The 12,613-nt window shown below is 40.4% G+C and overlaps 1 protein-coding gene across 35 annotated transcripts in view; it reads right to left on the bottom strand.

Moving 5' to 3' along the window:
- The window catches only part of NRXN3 (neurexin 3), a 958,542-nt gene that overhangs the window by 911,599 nt on the left and 34,330 nt on the right, over positions 1 to 12,613 (bottom strand). The window contains exon 2 of one of the 35 annotated variants that reach the window (XM_072930750.1): positions 5,243 to 5,326. The exons of the other annotated variants lie outside the window; for them this stretch is intronic. The gene's annotated coding sequence lies outside the window, so the exon portion shown is untranslated. The remainder of the gene's footprint in view (positions 1 to 5,242; positions 5,327 to 12,613) is intronic. 35 annotated transcript variants of the gene reach the window in all.

Genomic DNA, 12,613 nt, shown 5'->3' with positions numbered 1-12,613 from the left:
ATTTAGTTTTTAATTCCTCTAGCAGCATTTGCATTTCAGTTATAAATCTGGACACTGCCTCATACCCTTGCTGGGATGGAGAGGACTCTGGGGCAGTGCCAGGGAAGCTGAGCTGAAAAAACTAGGATGAAGATAGAGACAGAGTGCTTCTATCTTCTTTCAATCCTATGATTCTTTTACCAAGGGAGATTTCAGTGGCACTGTACAGCTCAGAGGGGTCACAGGTAAGGCAAGATGGGCTCTGCTTGGTGAAGAGGCTGGAAGTGAGGTCAAAAATGGGAGCTTTGCTTTGCAAAGAGCTGAACACACCTAGATTCTGCTGAACTTGGCAGAGTTTCATGGGATGTAGCATTTACATTACTGGCTGGCTGGCAGTAAGGAGAGAAGCAGTGATATTTCAGGCTTTATCTTGGATATAGAGATATGTGCATATGAAGACCAGCATCTTAAAATTGGGGATTGAGGGTGACATGGAGCACCTGTTGACCTCTTCTCCATGGTTTTCAGGGATAGAGTTTTGATGCCAGTCTCTCACATCACTGTGAAACCACACATGCCTTTGCCCTACTCCAAGCCCAATTAGAAGACATATTCTTCATGTTTTTGGCACTTCGCACTACTGATATATCTTGCAAGCTTAACTTTTCCATTCTTGAAAACTAATACTGAGTTATTCAATTCTTATCTACATTCAGCATTGAGCTCCTAGGAGACAGCTGCAAATAACCTGTATCAAGCAAAAAAAAGCAAGAAAACGAGGTATGGGGTTGTAATTCAAGAGTGTCCTCTTAAAGTAAGAAAAAAATAGACTATAAAGCTAAATTAGTTTGTCTTTGATTCCCTGCAGTGGATCAGTATATACACATGCACATGCATTCACCATCAATTGTCACCTGTAGGTAGGTGGTTGGTTGGTTTCCTGGTACCTGGGCATGTGATTTGCAGTCAGTTTAAGCCCACTGCCCTTCTCCCCATTCCGAGTTCTTCCCTGAGGAAGGCAAAAATGACTGCTTATGATAAGGCTAACCTCAGAGCTCACCTCCAGAAACACTGTGTAATACCCAAACTAGGCACCTATGCATGGGAGAGCTGAACTCACCTGCACTAGCAAGTCGTACCATTGAAGTGACACCAGCAGTCTCAGGGATATGAGCAAACCAGTAAAGTGCTTAGTTCAATAAACAGCATGGGACCGTGGCCCCACTTCAGACTCATGAGGCTGGAAAGGCATCTGGCTGCCGAAAGAGTCATTTTATCATAACCACCCTTCACGTTTTTACCTCCTGAGCCTATTTAAACAAACTTAACTCAGAACCAGAGCTCTACAAATCTATCCTGGAAAAAGAAGGGTTAAAAAAGCCACAAGGGACATTGTGACTCCCTTCTTAAACACTCTCACCACCCCACAGAGGAGCCCATCTAGTCCATGAGAGTGACCTTTAACTAGCCTACCTAGCCAGGGCTCAGCATGAATGCAATTTACAGACCATTTCAGCTCTCCAGCTTTCTTAACACAAAGAAGAAAAATCAAAACCCAAGCACAATGGAAAAGAAAGAAAGAGAGAGGGAAAATAACCCTGCAGAGCAATCATGTCTGGGGCTCCTCTGATGGCTTTCTGTTCCCTTCCAGGACACAGAAATGACTCCCAGTGTGTTAATTACCCCCATTACCACAAACTCTCCGCTAACAAGGAGTAGCTAAAAGGAAGCGTTGGCAGCAGCTGAGCAGTTATTGCTCTGTACTGCCACGAAGGAGAAACCAGACTCCCCCATCTCTGAGCTGGTACTAACCAGGAGAGCGATTTCTGCAAAACTCAACAGCCTTTATTGTAATTCCCATGGCAGCTGCACTGGGAACACTGGCCTTGCCTCAATTCCACCGTCGTTAAAAGAGAACAAAGAATACCTGCTTTTCTAAAGGCTTTGGAGCTCAACAGTTGGAGAGTTCTGAATCATTATCATTTATTTTACTCCTTCTGTAGATGGTCTGTCTCCATCCCCTGCACCCTCTCCTTTCTGCCATCAAAAAGCTTGGACAGATCCGTAGCACTGTTTATTCTACCAGATCCAAATACACCAAATGCAGTCAGTAGCTATACACATCTCAGCAGGGAATGTTAGTGGGGAATTTGGTAGTATCAGAGTTCTGGCATTATTGATACAGGCAATACTTCTTCCAGAAGTATAAAGTATTTCCATTTTGTTTCAAAACATGCATATATAGTATTTCCATTTTCGTTTAATAAAAATCAAGTCTCTTGAAAATGTGCTTATCATTACCAAAAACCAAAGTTTGAGCACATCACTAATGCCTGAAAATAAGGCTGCTTCCAAGATTTTCCTAAGACTGACAGTGCAGAATGGGCCTACTTTCCCCTCTAAATTTATTTGATACTACAGACACAGGCCAGCATTAGACACTCCTCAAAGGGGACACACAACTGGAATGTGTGGGGGACTCCTGACTTGGAAGCAAGAGGAAAAAAGTCACCAATCCACTGCTTTTTCAGTTACCTGATTATAGAAAAAGGTACAAAGCACAATATCAACAAAAAATTAAAACAAATAGCGAGAATATTAAGTAACCTTACTAATACCTTGCTGTTCCTAGCTGTCTACCCATCTGTCTCTTCTTTGCATATGCATTTTAAGTTCTTCAAGAGCAAGAACATTTTCTTTTCTGTCTGACAGAATCTAGCACAACATAATCAAGAGCAGAGTTATAAGGCACTATACACGTATACACTAATAATTGTGATTTTATGTACTTGAGCTAGCACTAAAATGTCTTTATATTCCAGTTAATGTATAACACTTCCTTTAAAAAAATTAAAAAGAAAAGCTTAAAAGGACATTCAGAATGACTATAATAAGAACAAAGTTTTAACTAATTTTCTGTTTCACTTACAGATCATAGTCAATTCACACATTCTTTAACATATTTTATACTCCTGGACCGATTTTCAGTAAGTCGGAGCATGTCAGTCTGCATGTTTTTAAATATTGTAACAGTATATTATAAAGACAGGAGGCAGAAGCAATCAAATTTATTACTGTACTAAAAACATAGCATGTATAGAGGGGGACACTGAACCTGGCCAGATTTCCCTGTCATTAGTATGACCAGTAATTAATTTAGATCATTCTCTTAGTCTGCTGGCTTACAGGAAAATAAGCACCATCCACTTAAAAAGGAAATAAAGGGCCCATAGACATCTTGAAATCTACAGTGGATTTTCCCATTATGTAACATGTTAGCACTCTCTAATAAGTGAACTCAGTTTTATGAAGTTTTATTGCAACTTAGGAATCTCATGCAAAAATTTATATTCAGCTTCCCTCAAAGCAAACACGAACACCTAAACATAATGAACGGATGTGAGAAGCTGCCCAGAGTGCAGGCAATGCTCTCAGTTCCTAAGCTCTTTAAAAAGCTGAGGTTCCATTTACAGACCAAAGGCCTTTCAGGGAGCCCAGTTAAACACTGGAAATGAAGTGTGGGTGATCTGTGTTCACCCAGCTCTCACACTGGATGGTGCTGACCAACACAGGGAGCTGGCACTGGCACCCTGCTAAGCGCTCTACAAGTCTCAGCCACTGTGAGACGACATCTCGGCTTTCTGAGGCACACTCTTCTCTTACCACTAGCTCCAGAAATATGTTGTTTTTCGTGGGTGTATACATAACAGCAGGCTGGGAATCCCCTGCCATGGGAAATCAATGCATTTTTCCAGCTATCTGTTGTTTTCATCCTCTAATACACCAATTCCTGCCAAAATTCATTCCACCCCATCCCTCTCCCCACTTCTTCCTCAGGGTAATTGGTGAACATGATGAGAAGCTATGCATAGACAGGTTTCTCAGTTCTGGCGTGCTGGGGAAATGGAAGTGGAAATCTTTGCTAAGACACACTGGTTCCAAAAATCTTTTAAGTGTCACTGTCTTGGCTGGAAAAGGATAACACTTCAAATGGCTGAAGATATTGAAAACTGTCCAGATCATCAAGGAAATTACTTGCAATTTTGCATGATAAGGGTCAGTTTCTAAACTGACCAGCAATTACAGGACAGGTAAGAACTACACTAAACACATTCTACTTGCAAAGAGTCATTTCAGCCTGGCCTGTGCCTGCAGCACTACATGGTGATCTGTCAGTGTGCACCAAGCAGTCCTCCACCTAACCCAGACTGCCTGCAGGCAAGGCTGGAATAACAAACCTGTCACTCTGCCACAGCAGTGGGCTCACAGCTAAGGACTAAAACAGCGTTGTAGTCTCCGGAGCCCTAGGGACCCTCAAAGCAGAAATACAAAGCTTTTGGCACAATGTGCTTTGAAAGGAAGGCTGTTGAACAGGTAATCTTAGGCTTAGGAGTCCTACGGGCCCAGACAGTGGGATAAGTCACACAGAATAGGGTTCTCATTTTTGTTTTTTAATTCATTTACACCTTCCTGGTGCTTCTGTGCTTCACACTGTTTTGCCCTACAAGTTTTCTCTCTAGTTGTCTTTTCCTCAGAAACTTCCTGCTCTGAAATGCAGAATCAAACATGAAGATGTGCAAAACAAAAGGATTTTTGCAAAATTCAAGTATAAAGGATTCATCTGCCTATTTCAGTGGAACCACCTAATGACAAAATTACATTCCCTGGAATAAGAAACACACAAGATACCAAAAAGGCAGGGGATATATGCATGTAGCAAAGTACAAGAGGAATCATCATACACACAGAGTGTGGCAGATATTAACTAAAAGAAGAAGCCCAGAGGCTGGACAGTCCTGAGCTTTCAAAAGTACTTGGGCATGACTGCAGAAAGGTGGAAGAGCAAAACTGCATTTTATTTTAAAATAAACTTGGATAAAAAACATTAGGAAATACTGTAACGGAGAATAACCCTTCAACGCCTGAGAAACAGACTGGGGCACTGCACAGCATTCTTCTATTTTCTCTCTGTATTAAAGCCCCAAATGCAGGAGTGTGCCAGGGCCATAGACCCAGGAAGCAAAGTCTGCCAGCCAGCTTAATACCTCAAGTGAGCTCAGGGAAAGAAGAAGCTAACTAGCAGCACTATGGAAATTAATGCCTTTAGAAATTAGTTCAAATTTTCTAATGGAGCATTTTAACACCACTGGAGAAGACATGTCTCTTTATTTAATCATTACTTGCTACATATTGATAAATCAATCACACAAGGTAGATTTAGAGAGATTAAAAAAAAAATATATATATATATATATATACGTACGTATATATATTCCTGCAAATGTTCCTTTAAAAGTCAGATGGTATTTTAAAGAGCTTCCAGCCTTGGGACTCACAGTGCAGTGCCCTGGAAGACAATTGACATTCTGAGTGACTGGGCTGCGAATTCAAAATCCCAACTCAACCTGCTCAAGCTGGGATTCAAACTCACATACTTTAAAAATAGGAAGGAAAAAAAACTACAAAGAAAGAAAGAGAGAGCGAGGAAAATACCTGAATTCCTGCAACTCCCGAGACCAGAATCTCTAAGGTTATAGATGCAGCAGTGGCTCTGGGAATATCACTATACGGTATTCCATAGCTGCATGGGATGTATTTTCTGCTTTGCCATACTAAATATGAATCTCTCTATGGTTAGCAATACAGCTGACAAAAGATAATCGTTTGTTATGAAAGCCACTAGTGAAAATGAAAATAACATTTATTATATTGAGGTGCTTTGATTGAATTTTCTATTTTTAATTTAAAAATGAAACATTCTAATTTACCTGGCTTTGGATATAGTAACTTCCAGTCATTATTTGAAGTTTATTTTTATTTCTTCTGGGAAAGAAGTATAGAATAGGGAAGGAGTATAGAAGTGGGAAAACTGAGACTGCTATATAAATAGCTTCATTCCTAGCAACTGCATAACTTTTCATTTCAAATCAATTTTAAATGTATTACCCTCCCTCTCAACCAAAAAAAAAAAATCTGAACATTCTGAATAATACATCCTTTCTGCTAACATTGTTTTCACAGTCTGAAAAGCCATTATTTTGACAAAAACATTATGAGCAGTTCTTGCTAACAGCACCCACTTTTTCCTTTTCATACTAAGCCCTGCACTCAGCTCACGTGTTGGGGAACTTCTGCATAGCTCTAGAGTTAAGGGATGAGGCAGTGATGGATCTCACTCCCTTTTGGTCCCAATTTTCACCTCCTTGTTCCACATACAGCTTTTGCTAACTAGTGGCAAACTGCAAGCCAGTGAGAGAAATGCTGCAGGATTAGCCCTAGTTTCTAAATTAAACACCACAAACCCTCACAATTATTTTTCTGCTGTACACTGGTAAGGCAAGCAAGCAAAGACAAAACAGTACAACTCCTCTCAATACCTAAGGAGACACTCTGCCTAGGATGTAGCTAAAACACGTGGGTCGAAATAAAACTCACTAGTGAGAGCACTCATTCTTGAGTAGACTGAGCACTCCAGTCTCCCACCATACACCTGTCAAGAGTACAAAAATAAGACTGGGGAAACAGGGAAAAGCTTTTCTAATCAACACCTATATGGAAGATACTGATGTGCTTGTAATAACCTGGCAGAACTGCTTCCAAATTACGTTGAGTAACTGAGATTTAGAAGTAACTAATGAAAATGATTACTTGATACCACAGGCAACAGATGGTTCCTGCAACCTGCCAGTTGCCAGATTCTAGGCCAAACCCCTCCCCCATGTAACTTCATCACACATTAATTTAACTCATTTTATCTATAGCACCTAGTTTTTGGCTGCCAATATTTTGCTGCTCGGTATTGAGATTCATGCAATGAACTTCATGTTCTAGTAGTCAGAGTACATGCAAGAGTCAAAATAAGGAGACTCGTGACTTGCTTGGCCTTAGGCAAAGTGCTCTTTCAGGGGATATAGCTAGGACTACAGCAGCCACATTGTAAAGTTTAATTAGTCATTGTGAAGTGCTCAAACCACTCAAAAGGCAAGCCAACAGAAGAGCAATCTATCTTCTTTTATGGCATTAAGAGTTTGCTCTCAAATTAAGCAAGGGAAGATGTATCTATAAAACACAACATATTTTCTTCCATCATTCCCGATGTTTCAGCCCCAAAGAGGCACAGTTTTACTCAGCAGGCAAGGAGCAGGACAGGGTAATGATGGGGGATGTGGGGAAGCATCCATCTGCCTCAACTACTGACTTACCTGCAGCTGCCCTCTCACTCCCCCTGCGCCAGACAGCTTTGGCAGAGCAGAACAGCTCAGTCACAGAGAGCTGACATGGTTTGCACCTCCCTGGGGGCTGCCTTGCCCAGCCATACATAACCCTCCTCTTGTGATACAACACAGGAAACCGGGACACTCACCTTCTCTATTTAAATACCAACCAAATTAATCTGTACAATGGCTCCTCTGTGTTTTAAATGGGAATCATGGCCCACAGTTTATGTACTGCCCAGTCAGGAGAACTGCAACCCCTCTTGTCCCCCCATAAAACTCCCTAAAGGAGAACTCATCTCTGGGGTTCCAGAAACGGGCAGTCATCCATCTGGGGAAAAAAAAGGTACATTTACATCCATTTTTGACCAGTGATCATCTTAAACCATCTGAAAGGGTCAGAGGAAGAGAAAGACATAAATCCAAGCAGGCTGCTTGTATGCAGCATTGCTCAGTGCTAAAGATCAATTAAGTACAACTATTTCAACTTGCTTCCTCCACTTTTCTGGGGCTTTTAAATGTCAAAAATTAAGCAAGTTAAAAAGACATTAATCTAACAGAAGAAAGTCCCTCTCTGCATTTAATTAAGATCTAAATAAAGCGAGGAATCTACAAAGTCTGTTTTGAAAAATATGGGGTTTTAGATTCACTTAATTATGAACATCATTTAAAAAAATGAAAAGCTGCTTTCAAAGTAGCTGATTTTCAAACATGTGCAATGCACATTACAGCAAAAAGTAAAAGTGTTTCCACAGTTTACAGGAAAGGGAAGACATACACCACTGTAAGCTGCTTATACAGAATCCCTAATGTAGGATTTCCTACAGAATTAAATGAAAAGGAAAGAGGATATGGAAAACCCATGAGTCCATGGGTCTTCCGATTACCTCACAAATACAGGCTAGAAGTAGTCACCTGTTAAAAAATACATGTCAATAAAGGTGTACAGTTACTCTGCAGCACTGAGCCAGTCTGTTGTCTTGGACTACAGCTCACTCTTGGCTTTCTGTCAGATGGATCCCAAGAGAATCCTTTACAGCTTCACTATAGCAAACACTGCTCGTCCAGGGCAACAGAATTAGAGGCATTCAAAGTATATCTCCTAAAATATCTATTCCCAATAGCTTTTCCTGACTAGTGGGAGAGATTAAGATTGCAACTGTACCATCTACACCTGCCATTCACTACACAACTAGTTGATTTTAAGCCACAGGACTGCAGGCTGTTTCATGATGATGAAAATAAAGTCTGAGGTAACAATACCATAGAGGCAAGAATGCATGATTGAGCAGAGGAGGAAGGGAATGGTAGTGTTCAGTAGAATATTTGCTATTTAGGTAGGTAATGGCAATAAAGTCAGAAAAAATTATTTAAGCAGCACTGCTGGGAAAAAAAAAAATAAAAGGACACCCCACTGATTCAGTTGATTTCACAAACTTCAAGAACAAACTTCCCTTAATCTTCACACTCATAATAGCTAAGAATCCCACAGGGACATTTTCCTCTTTAGACATTCATCCCCAACAGACTCTGCAACACTAGACTGAGAAAATTCTGCTGTTGAAGACAGCTGGTCTTTTTCCTAAGACCAGCTAGACACTGGTCTAGCCACCCCATCCAGTGCACATCCTCATTCAGTACTTTCACAATCAAAACACATGACCCTGGACATTGAAATCAGCCTGTTTGTACTGCAACTGTAATGTAACTTTGCATTAAGAGGTACTAGTGTATTCTTCTTCCTTTCCTCCTCCCTAAAACCTTCCTCCAGTGCTATCTCCTACTGCCCACTGCCAACTGGAAGCCTGCCTCCTCCTCAGTCATTTTACATTCCACTTCTCAAAACTTAAAGACACATTCACACGGTTTTAGCCAAGCCATCCATCCCCTCTCCACTTCAGTCTTGGCTATAACCCAAAACTGGAGGCCACATCCAACCACTTCTCCAGACCACTGTGGCTTTTACAGCACTCCCTGCCCCAGCCCTCTCCTCATAAGCTGAGTAGTCCCAGCCCTTCCATGTCTCTTGACATGGAGACTGGTGAATATTTTCCGTGTTTCTAGGTGGGATCACCAGAACTGCACGATGCCAAGAAGCTACATCATACTGAGTTGCGATTTTGATGGGGTTTAGAGTGCAAAAAAGTAAGCAAATTAATTTAAAAATATGAGATGTTAAAAAAAAAAAAAAAACCCAAAACAAAAAAAACACCAAAGTACCTCAGCATACCACTCAGTTTACTCTGAAGTCCCTACTAACCTGGATTCTCCTCTGGTTCTTTTATAGCTTACATCTTGGAGGTGTTCAAGTGCATAACACTAAACAATGTGATTAGAATTGATCCAGTGAGACTTCTATCCTGCCCCAAGGGAACAATTACACTGGATTGTAAGGACAAAATTAAAGCACTTGATTTTGGACCAGTGATCCACAGGTGAAAAGCCATGCTCCCATCCTTGTACTAAACCTCCCAGACACAAAATATTTATCCATACTTACTGGATAATAATTGTTTGAGTACATATTTTCCACAGTTATCAAAACATTCACCAATCTATTCAAGGTAATCACGTGAAGGTTTGGGGTTGAGGGTCTTTTTTTTCTATTTTTGGTAGGAGATTAAGATTTTTCTTTGACCACAAGCTTTCTTAAACTTGCCAAAGGGGAATGGAACTACATTCCACTAGCGAAAGAGATTTTCAGAAAAAATTCAAAGTGGGATATAAAAAAATGAAAGTAGATTTGGGTATGTCAAAGCTACAGCCTCTGTCAGAGAGGAGGATGGGGAAGGAATGTCAAGAATAGAATAACACAAGACCTATAGTCTCCTGTAAAATGAGCATTTTTACTGATCATGTTATTAAACATTTTATTATTTCAGTGACTACAATAACCCCATTTCATGCTCCTGGGTTTGTGCTTTTCCATTATCAAATTTTGGCCAAAATACCAATGGCTCAGAAAAGAAATTAGTTGATTCCCTTTTTTAAGAGCTGTGTTTGACTTTAATTACATTGATACTTGCTTGGGAAATCAGACATCAATCTCAAGAGAGTAAAACAGGGGAAAAGGAAGGAGAAAAAACAGATATGGAGAGAAAGAAATAGAATAAGAATAGACAGTGGTGAGTCAGATTAATCAAATTAAAAGTTTCTAACCTCCTATCTCTGAAATTTCAGCCAATGCCCCTACTTAGGGATATGGGTGAATTCGTTTTTTAATTATTTGTTAAGTTTTCTTTTATCAGTCATCTATTCAGAAAATTCTGACATCTTCAAGCAGGCATGGTTATCAATCATTAGAAAGTGGTTTTATCTGGAGCTGCTCATAAGAAACTGTAGACTTTCTAAAATGAGCTTAATGCAAAAGGATGGTACTTCAAGGAAGAGGAAAGCAACAAACATGGGAAAAGTCTATTTACCTTTCTTTCCATGTAGGTTACTACTTAAGACTGAAAAAATGAAGCACTGCAGTCACAGTGAACAACCAGGGAAAATTCTGCACAAGCGGGTAAGAAAGAAGTAGTTGTAACACAGATCTCTCCATGGAAAATGCTATTGCTTTTTTCACTTATTCTTTTCATCTTTTATGACTGAGTTTCTCAGTGACAAAACGCCACGTTGCTTGTCCAAGCTGTGTCCACAAGTGCCAAAATATTTATTCCTAGGTTGCTATTTCACAGCTGCTGATCAGCACTCAGCAGCATAGTCAAACCTTCATCTTTCATTCCTTTCTCACTCCCCTGCACTCCCACTTCCTCTCCTTCCAGTCTTTTTTTCCTCCACTCTTACCCCTTCTCATTCCATTTTAATCAAGGTTCTTTCCTAATTAAAACAAACAAATATGTGGAAGCAATTAACGTCTTGAAGGAAGCAGATGGTGGAATAGTGCCATTTCGTTATTGCATTAAGCCTTAACTTGCTATCTCTTCAAACTTTGTGCACTTTAATTAAGCACTGTTACAGGCAAGTTCAATGGGCTCTAGAGTAGAGTTTATCCAATTAGCTCCTGAAAAGCTGATGGTGCATGGTGGCAGGCTCAGCATGCTGTTCTGTATGCAGCTGGGAAGGGCAACTCCAGAGCCAGAAGGGACTAAGAACTTCCTTACACATCCAGCAGGCAGGAAAGGGAGTGAGAGAGAAGCAAATGTTGGTGATGGGGCAGAAATGTAAACTAGCCCTGCCCTGCCATGTTCGGGTGGAAGTTTTCCAGTGCCCATGTCAAAGACTCAATGACCATTAATTCTATGTGCACATAGTTTCTAAGGGGCCATGGTGACTTTTAGTGTCTATGACACCTTCCCACAGACAGAGAAGGGGTGAACTTGTCAGAAGAATTTTCTATTGCTTTCAGGTCTATTTACTGCCCTCTCATCTTCAGCATTAGCACCCCCAATCTTTGGCTTCCATTATATCCCTCTAAATATAATGGACTGATGAAGAAGTGGCAGTTAAAAATCCTGAGTCACCTAGAAAAATACACTCAAAAACCGAAGGACTCTTTTTTCCCCTTGCATTTCTGTTTGCAGTCAGCCCAGCATTGCTGAACAGAAGCTTTTGCAGCTAAAGTAAGGAGTGAAGAGCAATTGTGTCATCCAGGTTCATCCTTTCACTGTGCTCCACAGACACATACAAAAAATGTGCACAGTCAAAACCTGCAGTGATCCAACCTACCTCCCCTCTACCACATTCTGGCAGATGATACACTCGTATTCAATGCTGGAGACAAGTGTCTCCAAATCCTACTCAAAAATATTTAAGGAAAACAGCCAGTGTAACTCAAATGGAAATAGCCTTATAGATCCCAAGCTTCTCTGCACAGAAGTGTCTCAATTCTCTATGCCCATATAAGGAAAAATATACACCTATTTTATACCTAGCATGCAAGACAGACCATTTTTGTGATTCCAGTGTCATACGGGGACCATGCGGAGGAAACACTTTCAGTGTCTGTCAACTACACCTTGTTTGTATAACCAAGGTTGGAATATGACTTAAGGAGTATTCACAAATTACATAGACAAAAACCATCCCTGGAGGTCATCTAGTTTGAGAACTTCTCTGAATTAATTTCTGTTTGAAGCAGGGCAAAAAAAAATCCACTCCTGTCCTAAAGATTTCTATTAATGGAGAGTTCATAACAGCTCCTAGAATATATTTTCAGGGCCTAATTATCATAGTTGTTAAAAATGGGCACTTTATTTCAAGTCCAAATTAATTTATTTCAGCTCCTAACCACCTGTTCTTGTTATATACCTTTACCTGCTCAAACGGAAGACCCTCTATTGTAAAAGGACCTCTTCTTCTTCTTCTTAGGATAAAAGAGAATATGCAGCATTTGCTAAGGGGTACGAATCATATCATAGTGTCCCGGCACCTCTTCATTCATCAAAGTTTCAAACTCAAACAAGGAAACCATC

This window comes from Taeniopygia guttata, chromosome 5, assembly GCF_048771995.1.
Source record: "Taeniopygia guttata chromosome 5, bTaeGut7.mat, whole genome shotgun sequence".
In the NCBI taxonomy this organism is placed as follows: domain Eukaryota; kingdom Metazoa; phylum Chordata; class Aves; order Passeriformes; family Estrildidae; genus Taeniopygia; species Taeniopygia guttata.
Note: the sequence above shows the minus strand (reverse complement) of the source record. Positions and strands in the feature narration are given on the sequence as shown.